Source organism: Canis lupus, chromosome 18 (genome assembly GCF_048164855.1).
Source record: "Canis lupus baileyi chromosome 18, mCanLup2.hap1, whole genome shotgun sequence".
Taxonomy (NCBI): domain Eukaryota; kingdom Metazoa; phylum Chordata; class Mammalia; order Carnivora; family Canidae; genus Canis; species Canis lupus.
Genome location: NC_132855.1, coordinates 60,793,822 through 60,812,283, shown reverse-complemented (window position 1 = coordinate 60,812,283; position 18,462 = coordinate 60,793,822).

Here is an 18,462-nt window from a genome sequence, read left to right as displayed (position 1 = left end):
GAACAGGTGGAACACTACAGAGAGAAGGGTTTTTGCTTCTAACAAGGTAGGAAGGCTGAAAAAAAAAAAAAAGAAAAACAGAAAAGAATCAAGTGGGGGAGGGCCCTGCAAGGAGCTGGGCTAAGACTTGGTGTGGAAAGCCTCCTGGACAGGAAAGCCCAGTCCTGGAGACACAGGAACTTTAAAAAATCTACACCAGAATCTTCCCAGATGGAAAGGGGCTCAGCAGGGAACTCAGGCACAACCAAAAGAGGGGCAGTGGAGCCTCCAGGCTTCCAGGGTCTCGAATAGAGGAGGTTCCCCACGGGGGGAAGCGCGCTGTAGACTGTGGGCCTAGTTCAGTAAAGGGCTGGAGCCCGCACCCGGCGGGGACTTGGGAGAAGCTGGTCAGGTAGAGAGGTCTGCGCCCTGCTGCCTTCGGGAGCCACAGAGCTCAATTCCAGCAGCACAGGCCCTGGATCCCAGGGCACTGGGATGACAAAGCCGGTGATCCTGCACTCCCCCTGGGACAGGCAGAGGCGGGGAGGGCACAGGGCAGCGAGGACTCTCTTGCTGCTTGGCGCCTCCAAGCTGTGCAGATCAGCACCCCTTGCCCCAGAGTACGTAGGCCAGTGCAGACTGGGAGACTGCAGTAGTTACGGGGGAAACTGACTCCAGAGCTGGAAAGCTGGCCACCACCAGTGTACTTGTTCATCCTTGTTTCACCGTGTGCCTGGGAGGGGCGGGGCTGCCAGGGAACAGAAGCCTCACGGGATAAACAGCTCCTACTGAGCCTGGCACCTGGCAGGAGGTAGGGCAGCTCGCCCAGGTGCACATGCCTGAGAATCAACACAGCAGGCCCCTCCCCCAAAAGACCAACTGGAAGGACAGGGGAAGAGCAAGTTCTTGACCAAGCAGTGCTGGAAAGCTCCAGGGGAAGTCAAGGGATTTACAGTATATAGAACTAGAGAGTACCTCTCCTTTTTTTCCTTCCTTTTTCCAGTACAACTCGTTTTTTTTTTAATTTTTATTTATCTATGATAGTCACAGAGAGACAGAGAGAGGCAGAGACACAGGCAGAGGGAGAAGCAGGCTCCATGCACCGGGAGCCCGACGTGGGATTCGATCCCGGGTCTCCAGGATCGCGCCCTGGGCCAAAGGCAGGCGCCAAACCGCTGCGCCACCCAGGGATCCCCACAACTCGTTTTTATATCAGACTGTAAATTTCCAATTTTTTTCTCTTTTCCCACCTTAACTACAATCTTTTACCACCTCTCCATTTTTAAGATTCCTCCTTTTGACTTTCATATTTCTACAATTATAGGTCCTAAATATATTTTCCACTTCTAGATTTCCTTCCACATACTCAACTTAATTTTGGGAGATACACAGGATGGTTTTGTTTTGTTTTGTGTTGTGTTGTTTGATTTCTCTGCCTCATTTTGTTCTGCAATGGTGGAATACCTTCTAAAACATGATAAGTATGCACCCAGAACCAAGTGGTAGACTATGCTGGTTCTTTCTGTGAGATTCCTCATTCCCATTCTTTTATATCATTTATATTGGTGGTCAGTGTTGAGGCCCTCTACAAGTATTTCCTATGACCCAGCAATTGCACTGTTGGGGATCTACCCCAAAGATACAGATGCAATGAAATGCCGGGACACCTGCACCCCGATGTTTCTAGCAGCAATGTCCACAATAGCCAAACTGTGGAAGGAGCCTCGGTGTCCATCGAAAGATGAATGGATAAAGAAGATGTGGTCTATGTATACAATGGAATATTACTCAGCCATTAGAAACGACAAATACCCACCATTTGCTTCAACGTGGATGGAACAGGAGGGTATTATGCGGAGCAAAATAAGTCAATCAGAGAAGGACAAACATTATAAAGTCTCATTCATTTGGGGAATATAAATAATAGTGAAAGGGAATAGAAGGGAAGAGAGAAGAAATGTGTGGGACATATCAGAAAGGGAGACAGAACATAAAGACTCCTGACTGGGAAACGAACTAGGGGTGGTGTAAGGGGAGGAGGGCGGGGGGTGGGGTGAATGGGTGGCAGGCACTGAGGGGGGCACTTGACGGGATGAGCACTGGGTGTTATTCTGTATGTTGGCAAATTGAACACCAATAAAAATAATTATTAAAAAATAAAAAAAAAATAAACTGACATCAAAAAATGAAAAAAAAATTGAGACAGCATCTTCTAACATACAGAACTTAATACACTCAGAAACAAGAGGATCACCCTCTAGAACCCCACAGGTAGACTACATTCTCCCTCCACTACAACCTTGTCACCACCACCATCTCGCAGTGCCCCACTTTTTTCTTTCTTCTCCTGTTTTTTTCTTTTTTCTTTTTCATTTATTTCTTTCCCCTCTCTTCTTCTTTATGATTCCTGGCCTTTATTTTATACTACTTTGTTTTAAAATTTGTTTTTTAACTTCAGGGTTCCTTTGTTTTATTTTGTCCTGATCTTTGTTTTCAATTTCTGGTCTCTGACCTAAGCAGAATCATCTAGGGTGAAATTTACTTAGGTTGTAGTTGATATTCTTGACACAGCCCACTCATACAGCCACTCTGCACTGGGAGATTGACTAGAAAGAAGAACTTACCACAAAAGAAAGAATCAGAAACAGTGCTCTCTGCCACAGAGTTACAGAATTTGGATCACAATTCAATGTCAGAAAGCCAATTCAGAAGCAAAATTATAAAGCTACAGGTGGCTCTGGAAAAAAAAGCAAAAAGGATTCAAGAGACTTCCTGACTGCAGAATTTAGATCTAATCAGGCCAAAATTAAAAATGAATTACATGGGAGGCAGGGCAAGATGGCGGAAGAGTAGGGTCCCCAAGTCAACTGTCCCCACCAACTTCCCTAGATAACTTTCAAATCATCCTGAAAACCTATGAATTCGGCTGGAGATTCAAAGAGAGAACAGCTCGAATGCTACAGTGAAAAGAGTTAGTGCTTCTATCAAGGTAAGAAGATGGAAAAAATAAAGAAATAAAAAAGCATCCAAGAGGGAGGGGCCCCTGAGAGGAACCGGGCTAAGGCCGGGGATGAGAGCCTCCAGGACAGGAAAGCCCAGTCCCAGAGAAGCAGGACTTCCTGGTCGAAAAGGCTGTCGCAGGGAACTCGGTCAGGATTCCAGGAGGGGCAATGAAACCCTCACGGTTCCAGGGTCAAAAACAGAGCAAGAGCGTCCCGGGGGAGAGCGCGCCAAAACCACTGGCTGAGTTCCCTAAAGGGATGGAGTGCATGCCCCATCAGGGCCCCGGAGCAGCTCAGGCGGTGGCTCAGGTGGTGGCTCCGCACAGAGGGGGCTTCGCGGCGTGGGACCGGGATTCCAGCAGCGCAGGCCCCGAAGTCCAGGGCGACAGGGGACACAGCCCAAGATCGGGCGATCCCACAGGACAGGCAGAGGAGGGGAGGACACAGAACAGCAAAACTCTCCTATCGCTGGGAGGCCCCGAGCTGTGCAGATCAGCAACCGCCACCCCCGGAGCATGAAGGCCCCTGTGGACTAGGAGACTGTGGTAGTTACTGCCGGAGCTGACTCTAGGGCTGGAGAGCTTGCTGCCACCACAGTTGTTATTCCTCCTGGTGTCACCTTGTACCTGGGACTGAGTGGGGCCACCAAGGAGCAAGGGGTAAACAACTCCCACTGTACCATGCACCTGAAACGGGGTGGGGAAGCTCCCCCAGGTGCACACACCTGAGAATCCGCACAGCAGGACCCTCCCCCAGAACATCAGTTGGAAGGACAGGGGAAGAGCAAGTTCTTGACCAAGCAGCACTGGAAAGTTCCAGGGGAAGTATAGGGACTTACAGTATATAGAATCAGAGGATACCACTCCTTGTTTTTTGTTTGTTTCCTCCACCTTTTTTTGGTCTCTTTTTCCTTCCTTTTTCCAGTACAACTTGTTTTTAGCCACTCTGCACTGAGTAAAATGATGAGAAGGAAGAACTCACCACAAAAGAAAGAATCAGAAACCGTGCTCTCTGCCACAGAATGACATAATTTGGGTTACAATTCGATGTAAGAAAGCCAATTCAGAAGCACAATTATAAAGCTACTGGTGGCTCTAGAAAAAAACAAAGGATTCAAGAGACTCCATGACTGCAGAATTTAGACCTAATCAGGCCGAAATTAAAAATCAAATAAAGGAGATGCAATCTAAACCTAACTCCTAAAGAAGAGGGTTAATGAGGAAGAAGAATGAGTGATTGACATAGAAGACAGGTTGATGGCAAGGAAGGAAGCTGAGGAAAAAAGAGAAAAACAATTGAAAGATCATGAGGAAAGGTTAAGGAAAATAAATGACAGCCTCAGAAGGAAAAATCTAGGTTTAATAGGGGTACACGAGGGCATAGAATGGGACAGAGGATCAGAAAAGTGTGATTGGGGGAGGCAAGGTCAAGATGGCAGAAGAGTAGGGTCCCAAGTCAACTGTCCCCACCAAATTACCTAGATAACCTTCAAATCATTCTGAAAACCTACAAATTCGGCTTGAGATTTATTATTTATTTATTTATTTATTTATTTATTTATTTAATAAAATAATTTTTATTGGTGTTCAACTTACCAACATACAGAATAACACCCAGTGCTCATCTCATCAAGTGTCCCCCTCAGTGCCCATCACCCACTGACCCCCACCCCCGCCCTCCTCCCCTTTCACCACCCCCAGTTCGTTTCCCAGAGTTAGGAGTCTTTATGTTCTGTCTCCCTTTCTGATATTTCCCACACATTTCTTCTCCCTTCCCCTATATTCCCTTTCACTATTATTTATATTCCCCAAATGAATCAGACAATATAATGTTTGTCCTTCTCTGATTGACTTATTTCACTCAGCATAATACCCTCCAGTTCCATCCACATCGAAGCAAATGGTGGGTATTTGTCATTTCTAATGGCTGAGTAATATTCCATTGTATACATAAACCACATCTTCTTTATCCATTCATCTTTCCATGGACACCGAGGCTCCTTCCACAGTTTGGCTATTGTGGACATTGCTGCTAGAAACATCGGGGTGCAGGTGTCCCGGCGTTTCATTGCATCTGAATCTTTGGGGTAAATCCCCAGCAGTGCAATTGCTGGGTCATAGGGCAGGTCTATTTTTAACTCTTTGTGGAACCTCCACAGTTTTCCAGAGTGGCTGCACCAGTTCACATTCCCACCAACAGTGTAAGAGGGTTCCCTTTTCTCCGCATCCTCTCCAACATTTGTTGTTTCCTGCCTTGTTAATTTTCCCCATTCTCACGGGTGTGAGGTGGTATCTCATTGTGGTTTTGATTTGTATTTCCCTGATGGCCAGTGATGCAGAGCATTTTCTCATGTGCATGTTGGCCATGTCTATGTCCTCCTCTGTGAGATTTCTCTTCATGTCTTTTGCCCATTTCATGATTGGATTGTTTGTTTCTTTGGTATTGAGTTTAAGAAGATCTTTATAGATCTTGGAAACTAGCCCTTTATCTGATACGTCATTTGCAAATATCTTCTCCCATTCTGTAGGTTGTCTTTTAGTTTTGTTGATTGTATCCTTAAAGACCCCGAATAGCCAGGGGAATTTTAAAAAAGAAAACCATATCTGGGGGCATCACAATGCCAGATTTCAGGTTGTACTACAAAGCTGTGGTTATCAAGACAGTGTGGTACTGGCACAAAAACATACACATAGATCATTGGAAGAGAATAGTACCCAGAAGTGGACCCTGAACTTTATGGCCAACTAATATTCGATAAAGGAGGAAAGACTATCCATTGGAAGAAAGAGAGTCTCTTCAATAGATGGTGCTGGGAAAATTGGACATCCACATGCAGAAGAATGAAACCAGACCACTCTCTTTCACCATACACAAAGATAATTTCAAAATCGATGAAAGATCTAAATGTGATCTTTCACATTTCTTGTGACACAAGATTCCATCAAAATCCTAGAGGAGAACACAGGCAACACCCTTTTTGAACTCGGCCACAGTAACTTCTTGCAAGATACATCCATGAAGGCAAAAGAAACAAAAGCAAAAATGAATTATTGGGACTTCATCAAGATAAGAAGATTTTGCACAGCAAAGGATACAATGGGCTTGAGATTTAAAGAGAGAACAGCTGGAATGCTACAATGAGAAGAGTTCATGCTTCTATCAAGGTAGGAAGATGTGGGGTGGGGAGAAATAAAGAAACAAAAGGCATCCAAGGGGGAGGGCCCCACCAGGAGCTGGGCTAAGGCCATGGCGAGTGTCCCTAGGACAGGAAAGCCTCATCCTGGAGCAGCAGGGGTTTCGCCAATCTTCCCGGGAGATGGAGCAGGATCGTCCTCCTGTGCCTCAAACAAAAGTTACACTTTTCTGAAAAGAATCCCCAAATTTTGCTGATATTGAAAAGGAGTTAAAGGCAGATAGTCTTAACTCTAATATTCAGTTATTTCCACCGTGGGAAATGTGTGTCAATGTTGAACCTGGTTAGGGAAGCTGAGTGCCCTGGTACTGTTTCCATTCTAGTTGTCCTCTCCCCAGTCAACCTCACGTAAGTTTTTTTGTTTTTGTTTTTGTTTTTGTTTTTTTGTAGAAAAACCCTATTTTTCCTTGAGAAGCTACTGTGCCTACAGCCAGTGAACAACGAAGCCTTTGCGGCATTACCCCAGCCAGGAGGTCAGATTAGAGAGTAGCGTCCTATCTCTGGATACCTGCGTTGCTCTTTGCTGGCAAATAAAAGAATTTGTTGTCAAAAAGAAAAAAAGGAGGGGCGGGGATGCCCTCAGGCTAACTGGGAAACTAGCAGAGCACCAGAGCCCCAGGGAGAGCACGCCACACCCCGCGGCCGAGCTCCCTAAAGGGCTGCAGCCCACACCCTGCTAGACCCGGGAGCAGCTCTGAGGCGGATCCGGTGGAGGCTCCGTGGGGAGGGGGCTGCGCGGCCAGGAGCGGGAATCCAACACGCAGACACGGGAGCACAGGGCGCCGGGGACACAGCCCAAGATCCTGCCTCCCCCCGGGACAGGCAGAGGCCAGGAGGGCCCAGGACCCCAAGGACGCTCCTGCCCCGAGCTGAGCAGATCAGCGGCCCCGCCCCTGGAGCATCCAGGCCCCTGCAGACTGAGAGCTCCGTAGTTACTGCAGGAACTGACTCCAGCTGCTACTGTTGTTCCTCCTGGGGCCTCACAGGATGAACTACCCCCACTGAGCCTCACAGTCGTCTCACTGGATAAACAGCTTAAACATTTTCACTGAGCCCTGCACCAGGCAGGGGGCTGAGCAGCTCCCCCAAGTGCTAAAACCTGAAAATCAGCACAGCAGGCCCCTCCCCTAGAAGACCAGTTAGATGGACAAGGGAAAAACAAATTATTGACCAACCAGCACATCTCCAAAGCAACAAGAGCTTTACATGATACACAGGAAAAGATAGATTTCGCGGATATTTAAGAAACTTTACATCCAAACGCAACGGAATACGTATTCTTCTTAAGTGCACATGGAACTTTCTCCAGAATAGACCACATACTGGGTCACAAATCAGGTCTTAATTGATACCAAAGGTTGTATCATCCCCTGCATATTTTCAGACCATAATGCTTTAAAATTAGAACTAAACCAAAAGAAGTTTGGAAGGACTTCAAACACGTGGAGGTTAAAGACCATCCTGCTAAAAGATGAAAGGGTCAACCAGGAAATGAGGGAAGAATTAAAAAGATTCATGGAAACTAATGAGAGTAGAGATAGAACCGTTCAAAATCTTTGGAATACAGCAAAAACAGTCCTAAGGGGGAAATACATCGCAATACAAGCATCCATCAAAAAACTGGAAGGAACTCAAATACAAGAGCTAACCTTACACATAAAGGAGCTAGAGAAAAAACGGCAAATAGATCCTACACCCAGCAGAAGAAGTGAGTTAATAAAAATTTGAGCAGAACTCAATGAAATCGAGACCAGAAGAACTGTGGAACAGATCAACAAAACCAGGAGTTGGTTCTTTGAAAGAATTAATAAGATAGATAAACCATTAGCCAGCTTTATTAAAAAAAAGAGAGAGAAGACTCAAATTAATAAAATCATGAATGAGAAAGGAGAGATCACTACCAACACCAAGGAAATACAAACGATTTTAAAAACATATTATGAACAGCTATACGCCAATACATTAGGCATCTAGAAGAAATGGACGCATTCCTGGAAAGCCACAAACTACCAAAACTGGAACAGGAAGAAATAGAAAACCTGAACAGGCCAATAACCAGGGAGGAAATTGAAGCAGTCATCAACAACCTCCCAAGACACAAAAGTCCAGGGCCAGATGGCTTCCCAGGGGAATTCTATCAAACGTTTAAAGAAGAAACCATACCTATTCTACTAAAGCTGTTTGGAAAGATAGAAAATTTGTTCTATGGGGCCAGCATCACCTTAATTCCAAAACCAGACAGAGACCCCACCAAAAGGAGAATTATAGACCAATATCCCTGATGAACATGGATGCAAAAATTCTCAACAAGATACTAGCCAATAGGATCCAAGAGTACATTAAGAAAAGTATTCACCATGACCAAGTAGGATTTATTCCCGGGACACAAGGATGGTTCAACATTCGTAAAACAATCAATGTGATTCATCATATCCGCAAAAGAAAAACCAAGAACCATAGGATCCTCTCAATAGATGCAGAGAAAGCATTTGACAAAATACAGCATCCATTCCTGATCAAACCTCTTCAGAGTGTAGGGATAGAGGGAACATTCCTCAACATCTTAAAAGCCATCTACGAAAAGCCCACAGCAAATATCATTCTCAATGGGGAAGCACTGGGAGCCTTTCCCCTAAGATCAGGAACAAGACAGGGATGTCCACTCTCACCACTGCTATCCAACATAGTCCTGGAAGTCCTAGCCTCTGCAATCAGACAACAAAAAGACATTAAAGGCATTCGAATTGGCAAAGAAGAAGTCAAACTCTCCCTCTTTGCCAATGACATAATACTCTACATAGAAAACCCAAAAGCCTCCACCCCAAGATTGCTAGAACTCATACAGCAATTTAGCAGCGTGGCAGGATACAAAATCAATGCCCAGAAGTCAGTGGCATTTCTAGACACTAATGATGAGACTGAAGAAAGAGAAATTAAGGAGTCAATCCCATTTACAATTGCACCCAAAAGCATAAGATACCTAGGAATAAACCTCACCAAAGAGGTAAAGGATCTATACCCTAAAAACTATAGAACACTTAGGAAAGAAATTGAGGAAGACACAAAGAGATGCAAAAATATTCCATGCTCATGGATTGGAAGAATTAATATTGTGAAAATGTCAATGTTACCCAGGGCAATTTACACGTTTAATGCAATCCCTATCAAAATACCATGGACTTTCTTCAGACAGTTAGAACAAATTATTTTAAGATTTGTGTGGAATCAGAAAAGATCCCGAATAGCCAGGGGAATTTTAAAAAAGAAAACCATATCTGGGGGCATCACAATGCCAGATTTCAGGTTGTACTACAAAGCTGTGGTCATCAAGACAGTGTGGTACTGGCACAAAAACAGACACATAGATCAATGGAACAGAATAGAGAACCCAGAAGTGGACCCTGAACTTTATGGTCAACTAATATTCGATAAAGGAGGAAAGACTTTCTTCCCCTGGAAGAAAGACAGTCTCTTCAATAAATGGTCCTGGACATTTATTGGACATCCACATGCAGAAGAATGAATCTAGACCACTCCCTTGCACCATACACAAAGATAAACTCAAAATGGATGAAAGATCTAAATGTGAGACAAGGTTCCATGAAAATCCTAGAGGAGAGCACAGGCAACACTCTTTTTGAACTCGGCCACAGTAACTTCTTGCATGATACATCCACGGAGGCAAAAGAAACAAAAGCAAAAATGAATTATTGGGACTTCCTCAAGATAAGAAGCTTTTGCAGAGCAAAAGATACAGTCAACAAAACTAAAAGACAACCTACAGAATGGCAGAAGATATTTGCAAATGACGTATCAGATAAAGGTCTAGTTTCCAAGATCTATCAAGAACTTCTTAAACTCAACACCAAAGAAACAAACAATCCAATCATGAAATGGGCAAAAGATATGAAGAGAAATCTCACAGAGGAGGACATAGACATGGCCAACATGCACATGAGAAAATGCTCTGCATCACTGGCCATCAGGGAAATACAAATCAAAACCACAATGAGATACCACCTCAGACCAGTGAGAATGGGGAAAATTAACAAGGCAGGAAACAACAGATGTTGGAGAGGATGCGGAGAAAAGGGACCCCTCTTGCACTGTTCGGGGAAACATGACCTGGTGCAGCCACTCTGGTAAACTGTGTGGAGGTTCCTCAAAGAGTTAAAAATAGACCTGCCCTACGACCCAGCAATTGCAGTGCTGGGGATTTACCCCAAAGATGCAGATGCAATGAAACGCCGGGACACCTGCACCCCAATGTTTCTAGCAGCAATGTCCACAATAGCCAAACTGTGGAAGGAGCCTTGGTGTCCATGGAAAGATGAATGGATAAAGAAGATGTGGCTTATGTATACAATGGAATATTACTCAGCCGGTAGAAATGACAAATACCCACCATTTGCTTCAAGGTGGATGGAACTGGAGGGTATTATGCTGAGTGAAATGAGTCAATCGGAGAAGGACAAATATTATATGTTCTCATTCATTTGGGGAATATAAATAATAGTGAAAGGGAATAGAAGGGAAGGGAGAAGAAATGTGTGGGAAATATCAGAAAGGGAGACAGAACATAAAGACTCCTAAGTCTGGGAAATGAAGTAGGGGTGGTGGAAGGGGAGGAGGGTGGAGGTTGGTGGTGAATGGGTGACAGGCACTGAGGGGGGCACTTGACGGGATGAGCACTGGGTGTTATTCTGTATGTTGGCAAATTGAACACCAATAAAAAATAAATTTATTATTAAAATAAATAAATAAATAAATAAAAATAAAAAAGTAATATTATTCACCATGACCAAGTGGCATTTATTCCCGGGATGCAAGGATGGTTCAATACTCATAAAGCAATCAATGTGATAGATCATATCAACAAGAGAAGAAACAAGAACCATGTGATCCTCTCAATAGATTCAGAGAAAGCATTTGACAAACTACAGTATCTATTCCTGATCAAAACTCCAGAGTGTAGGCGTAGTCAGAACATTCCTCATATCTTAAGAGCCATCTATGAAAAGGCCACAGTGATTATCACTCTCAAAGGGGAAACACTGGGAGCTTTTTGCCTAATTTCAGGAACATGACAGGGATATCCACTCTCACCACTGCTATTCAACATAGTCCTAGATGTCCTAACCTCAATAATCAGGCAACAAAAAGAAATAAAAGGCATTCACGTTCAGAAAAGTGGAGTCAAAAAAAAAAAAAAAAAAAAAAAAGAAAAGTGGAGTCAAACCCTCTCTCTTTGCAGATGACATGATACTGTACATAGAAAACCCAAAGACTCCACCCCCAGCTCCCTAGAACTTATACAGCCATTCGGCAGTGTGGCAAGATACAAAATCAATGCCCAGAAATCAGTGGCATTTCGTGACACTAACAATGAGACTGAAGAAAGAGAAATTAAGGAATCAATCCCATTTACATTTGCACCCAAAAGCATAACATACCTAGGAATAAACCTAACCAGAGAGGTAAAGGATCTATACCCTAAAAACTACAGAACACTTCTGAAAAAAATTGAGGAAGACACAAAGAGATGGAAAATTATTTCATGGTCATGGATTGGCAGAATTAATATTGTGAAAATGTCAATGTTACCCAGGGCAATTTACACGTTTAATGCAATCCCTATGAAAATTCCATATACTTTTTTCATAGAGTTGGAACAAATCATCCTAAGTTTTGTGTGGAGTAAAAAAAGACCCCGAATATCCAGGGGAATATTAAAAAGAAATCCATAGCTGGGGGCATCACAATGCCAGATTTCAGGTTGTACTACAAAGCTGTGATCATCAAGACAGTGTGGTGTTGGCACAAAAACAGACACAAAGATCAATGGAACAGGATAGAGAATCCAGAAATGGACCCTCAACTCTATGGTCAACTGATATTCGACAAAGCAGGAAACAATATCCACTGGAAAAAGCACAGTCTCTTCAATAAATCGTGTTGGGTTAATTGGACAGCCACATGCAGAAGAATGAAATTAGACCACTCTCCTGCACCATACACAAAGATAAACTCAAAATGGATGAAAGAACTAAATGTGAGTCAAGATTCCATCAAAATCCTAGAGGAGAACACAGGCAACACCCTTTTTGAACTTGGCCACAGCAACTTCTCGGAAGAAACACCTATGAAGGCAAGGGAGACAAAATAAAAATGAACAAGTGGGACTTAATCAAGATATATGTATTTATAAAATAGAATATTACTCAACCATTACAAAGAATGAAATCTAACCATTGCAATGACATGTATGGAGCTACAGCATACTATGCTAAGTGAATAAATAAGTCAGAGAAATACAAATACTATATGATTTCACTCATATGAGATATTTAGGAAACAAAGCTGGAGGGTGCAAAATACAATGGTTTGTCTGAGATCAAATGATGTGTTAATGGAAAAGCCACATCTGGATCCCATTTACTCTTCTGCAAAATGACAAGATTTAGTTAGACGAGTTTCAGCATTTAGATCCTGTACTATAGCACATATTTCATTGTCCATACATTCCTGTTTTTTATAAAATGATCTCTATCCATTTAAGAAACAAAACAAAGGAGCAAGGGAGAAAAAAGAGAAAAACCAAGAAACAGACACCTAACTACAGAGAACAAAAATGATAGTTACCAGAGGGGAGGGGATCTGGGTATGGGGAAACGTGATGGGGATTAAGGAGGGCACTTATGAGGAGCATCAAATGATGCAAATAAAAACTATTATCGAATTTTAGTTAGCCATAATGTTGAGGGCCTATTTCTGGGTTCTCTAATCTGTTCTATTGATCTATATGTCCGTTTTTGTGCCAATACCACACTGTCTTGATGATCACAGCTTTGTAGTACAACTTGAAATACGGCATTGTGATGCCCCCGGCTCTGGAGTGCTTTTTCAATATTCCCCTGGCTATTCAAGGCCTTTTCCAATTCCACACAAAACTTAATATGATTTCTTCCAACTTTCTGAAGGAAGCCCATGGTATTTTTTGATAGGGATTGGAATGCAACTGATTTCTGTGTATTGATTTCGTATCCTGCCACATTACTGAATTGCTGTGTGAGTTCCAGCAATCTTGGGGTGGAGTCTTTTGTTTTTATTTTTGTATTTTTTATAAATTTATTTTTTATTGGTGTTCAATTTACCAACACACAGAATAACACCCAGTGCTCATCCCATCAAGTGTCCCCCTCAGTGCCCATCACCCACTGACCCCCACTCCCCATCCTCCTCCCCTTCCAACACCTCTAGTTCGTTTCCCAGAGTTAGGAGTCTTCCATGTTCTGTCTCCCTTTCTGATATTTCCCACTTATTTTTTCTCCTTTCCCCTTTATTCCCTTTCCCTATTATTTATATTCCCCAAATGAATGAGACCATATAATGTTTGTCCTTCTCCGATTGACTTATTTCACTCAGCATAATACCCTCCAGTTCCATCCACGTCAAAGCAAATAGTGGGTATTTGTCGTTTCTAATGGCTGAGTAATATCCCATGTATGCATAAACCACATCTTCTTTATCCATTCATCTTTTGATGGACACTGAGGCACGGTGGAGAGTTTTAATCAAGGAAAGATGCTGTACTTTGTCAGATGCTTTTTCTGAATCTATTGAGATGACCATATGATTCTTGTCTTTTATTTATGTGGTATATATCACATTGATTGATCTGTTGATGTTGAACCATGCATGCAGCCCAGGAAAAAATCCCACTTGGTCGTGGTGAATAACATTTTTAGTGTATTGTTGGATCCTACTTGCTAGTATCTTGGTGAGATAAAATATCTCAAAGCATCCATGTTCATCAGGGATATTGGTCTGTAATTCTCCTTTTTGATGAGGCCTTTGTCAGGTTTTGGATCAAGGTTATTCATTCATAGAATGAATTTAGAAGTTTTCCTTCCATTTCTATTCTTTCAAAAAGCTTCATAGGAGTAGATGTTATTTCTTCTTAAATGTTTGGTAGAATCCCCCTGTGAAGTCATCTGGCCCTGTATTCTTTTTGTGGGGAGGGGTGTGTGTGTCGGGGGGTGGTATTACAGGTTAAATTTCCTTGCTGGTTATGGGTCTGTTCAGTTTTTCTATTCCTTCATGTTTCAGTTCTGATAGCATATAAATTTCCAGGAATGCATCCATTTCTTCCAGATTACTTTGTTGACATATGTTCTTAAAGTCATTTATATTTTCTTGGTGTCTGTCATGATCTCTTTCATTGCTGATTTTATGAATTTGAGTCCTTTCTATTTTCTTTTTGATAAATATGGCTTGGGAACCTCTGATCTATAGCCAATGGGTCAGAAGCACAAGTGACACCTGGACTTGTGATTGGCATCTAAAAAGGAAGGGGAGTGGTCTTGTGGGGATGAACCAGTGGATTCTAATAATGCCTCCAGATAAGCAGTGTCAGGAATGAGTGCATTTCTAGGTCATTTCTCAGTTTCCCCCAAGGGATTCTCTTTTTACCTAGAGGTAGACCTTGTCCCTGTGTCCTCATATTGTTGACCTTTTTGCATGTCTGTATCCTGATATCCTCTATAAAGTCATCAGTCAAGTTGGACAACAGCCAGCCCCAAGGACTTCATTTTACCTTTGTCACCTCTGTAAAACCTCAATTCCAAATACAGTCACAATATGAGATTGTGAGTGCTGGGGCTCTAGCATATGGATTTGACAGTGTGCATGCCCATCCATGACAACAGCCAGGTTGCAGATAACAAACTCAAGTCCAGACCTGCTGAGTAGCTTACACTCCTTGCAGCAGGTGACTGGAAGGCTGGGATTTGATATTTGTTTTGGCACCAGCAGGTGCTAGAAATGGCCATGCCTGGAGCAATCGTTGCTCAAATGTGGATAACTCTGCACTCTCCCTTCCCCACAGTTCAGGCATCTGCGTCTAAAAGGAGAGACACATAGACCTTTCCTGGGCTGGAAAGACTACACATCAGCAGATGTGCCACGAAGTGAATGCTCCCCAGCAGGTCAGAACCCTTGATGGTGAAGAGATCCTGCTCAAGCATCCAAACTCTATTCAAAGTTTTCACCTTCCCCCTGTGACCCATGGAATTGGGGTTTCCTGTAGTGGCACAGGGTTCCCTAGTGTGTCTCGATAAAAATGGGAACAATTGCTACCCACGAGGGACAACAGGCATGAGAGTTGCAAGGATTGAGTAAGGACTGAGGTCTTCAGGATACACCATGGCTCTGTGCAGGACACAACCTAGAAGAGTTCAGGGACAGACATTTATGTACACCCCACATTTTCTTGATCCACTCATCCACTGATGAACACAGGTTGTCTCCTTATTATTATTTACAGTTGGTGACTGTAAATAATGCTGCAATGAACATGGGCTGCAGGTGTCTCTTCAAGAGACTAATTTAATTTCATGGGACATATACCCAGAAATAGCTTTGCTGAATCATATTCCTAACTTTCTAAGGATCCTTCACACTGTTTTCCAGAGTGGCTTCACCAGTTTGCATTCCTATCAACAGTGTGAGGGTATTCCTCTTTCTCCAGAGCCTCACCAACACTTGTTTCCTGTGTTGTTAATTTAGCCATTCTGGCAGGTGTGAGGTGGTATCTTATTGAGGGTTTGGTTTGCATTTCTCTAATGATGAGAGATGTAGAGCATCTTTCTATGTGTCTGTTGGCTCTCTAGATGTATTATTTGGAGAAATGTCAGGTCATGTCTTATGTCCATTTTTTTAAACTGGATTATTAGTTTTTTGCTATTGATTATGCAGCCTTTGAAGAGAAGGAAAATTATTTTTTTTTCAGTGTAGTTTTTATTGCATTCTTAAGGTATCACAATTAAGTCTGAAAAATCGTCTGGCATCTTGCTGTTTCTGTTGCTGGACAACTCAGAGCTTATTCATCAGCCTGCGGAACTGTTCCTTTTTCAGAAACATAGACACTATCCAAAAATTTTCTGATATCCTTGTTTTTAACAGTTGTCGCCTGCTGGATCAAAGCAGCAAATTATTAACATTTGTGGTAACATGGATGGACCTGGAGGACATTAGGACAAGTGAAATAAACCAGACACAGCAGGGCAAATAGTGCATGATTCTTCTTAATGAGGCCCTAAAGCAGTTGAACATACAGATGTGCACAATAGGATGATGGTTACTAGTGAGGGGAAATGAGAAGATGGAGAGTTGTTTAAAGGGCATAAAGTTTTAGTTACTCAAGATGAGCGGGTTCCAGAGGACTGCTTTCCAATGTTCACAGCTAACAATGTAATGAACACAGTTAACTGTGTATTTAAAAACCTGTTAAGACAGTAGATTGTGTCTTGGGTGCTATTTCTGGAATTTGTCAAAACCACAACAAAGGAATACAAGGGACCTGCTGGAAGTGAGGGATATGTCTATGGCCTTGATTGCAGGAGTGGCGCATGTACACAAACCCACCAGATCATGTACATCGACCACGTGCAGTCTTCATACCATAAGAGCACATCAATAAAGCTGGAAAACAAAAACAAAATATATTGGAACACAGGATGCTTTCTTCTTGTGACTCCTAGTAAACATTTTTTGCATCTGGGGTTCTCATGTGACTCGTGGCCTTAGCCCACAAAGAGGTATTTTAATTTGTGAAACGGGGGAATGAAGGATGCTGCTTTTTAGTGGACAGAACCACCAAACAGCTCATCCAAGGATAGAGAGTCTGATCTGGTGATGATGTTGACAGCAAAGAAATAGAAGGATGAGGAATTCCATCTGGGGCATTCTGGTCTGGATGGCCAAGACAACAGGTTCTACAGTCAACAGTTTGCAATGTAACATGAGACTACTTACAGAACCTCTCTGAGACTAATCAGCTCTAGCCATAAAAAGGGAAATATGAGAAATTACTCACTGGACAGGTGTGAGGATCAAAGGAGCTATTTGGAGTGCTGTACAGGAAACAACTGTGCATGAAACTTAGTAAAAATGTGTGATAACTACAAATTATAGTAGATTTGTTAATGCCAATAATTATAGCTTCCACCTGGGGACAGCCCTAACCATTGAGTGTACAAATCTGACACTCAGGGAGGGATTGTGAGTTGAAATTTCAGGTTCTAAAGATGTGCCCTGTTTGTGTTGGTGGTCTTTGTGTTCACCCACGACCACCAGGTGGCCAAGTGTCCTCCCCATGATCCATATTCCAGTGTGGCTCCCATTCTCATGACAGAAACCCAGCACACCCTGTGGATACAGGGAAATCTGGGCTTTTGAATATCGTAACATTCTGTTTCCACTTTCCATTTCCACTCCTCATCACTGTAAACTGCCAGCCTCCTCATCCTGCACATGGGTTGGGTCCTCTGTCACCTAGCCTATTGCTTTTCTTAATCTACTCATTCCTCTAAGCAAATTTACTGTATCCACTGCTTACTTTGTTCAATCATTTCTTCATCAACCGATATATATATATATATATTCACCTTCAGACGATGTAACAGCTTGCCCTCACCTCAAGGCCAACATATTTCAGATCAATAACATCAGTTTCCATCTTCTGTTTTGGGTCATCACCATGAAATCATTCACCCAAACAACAGAGTTTGGGGCAATTCTTGCATCCTTTCTCTTCCTCATAACCAGCTCCGTTCGTTTTCTCTCCAAAGCATATGGGTATATATGAGATTAAATGCAGCAGTTATGAACCCACACATGCTGCTTACATATACATAGTATATCCAAATTCTCCTTGCCCTGTCACTACCCTAGATCAACTGCACTTCCTAAATATTCCTGCTCATCTCCTAGTCCCCCTCTGTATCCCCTCCTAATCCTCTTTCCACCCAAAAATGACCTATCACCTTTCTTACTTGACACAGTTCAGGGACATGTCCCTCTGAACACAGAGGTGTGGCCCTGGGAAACACCTTCCTATGACCTTTGTAGTATTAAATTGTCTAGAACCAGTCAGAGGAATGTCCACACTCAAGAAACCAGACAATAGAAGATACCACCTGAGGCACTGCTATACATTACTAGACAGCAGCAAAATTCCCAGGAAGACAAAATTACCCCAGTAGAAAACAGCTGCCATACTCCGTGTCCAGAGCCATGTGACTACTACATCATGGTCATGTTTAAGATAAGGAATGCAGATATCTGTATTATTACACTTCATGGTTGGGCTACAGCTCATTCATTCATTTATGAATGCCTTCAAATTTACCCCCATTGTCTCTTTACATCAAGAGGCCTCTGGAGGCACACCATAGCCCTGTAATCTGGGCTGTGCTGTCTGCCTTTCTCCAGGTCCACTGTGTCCCT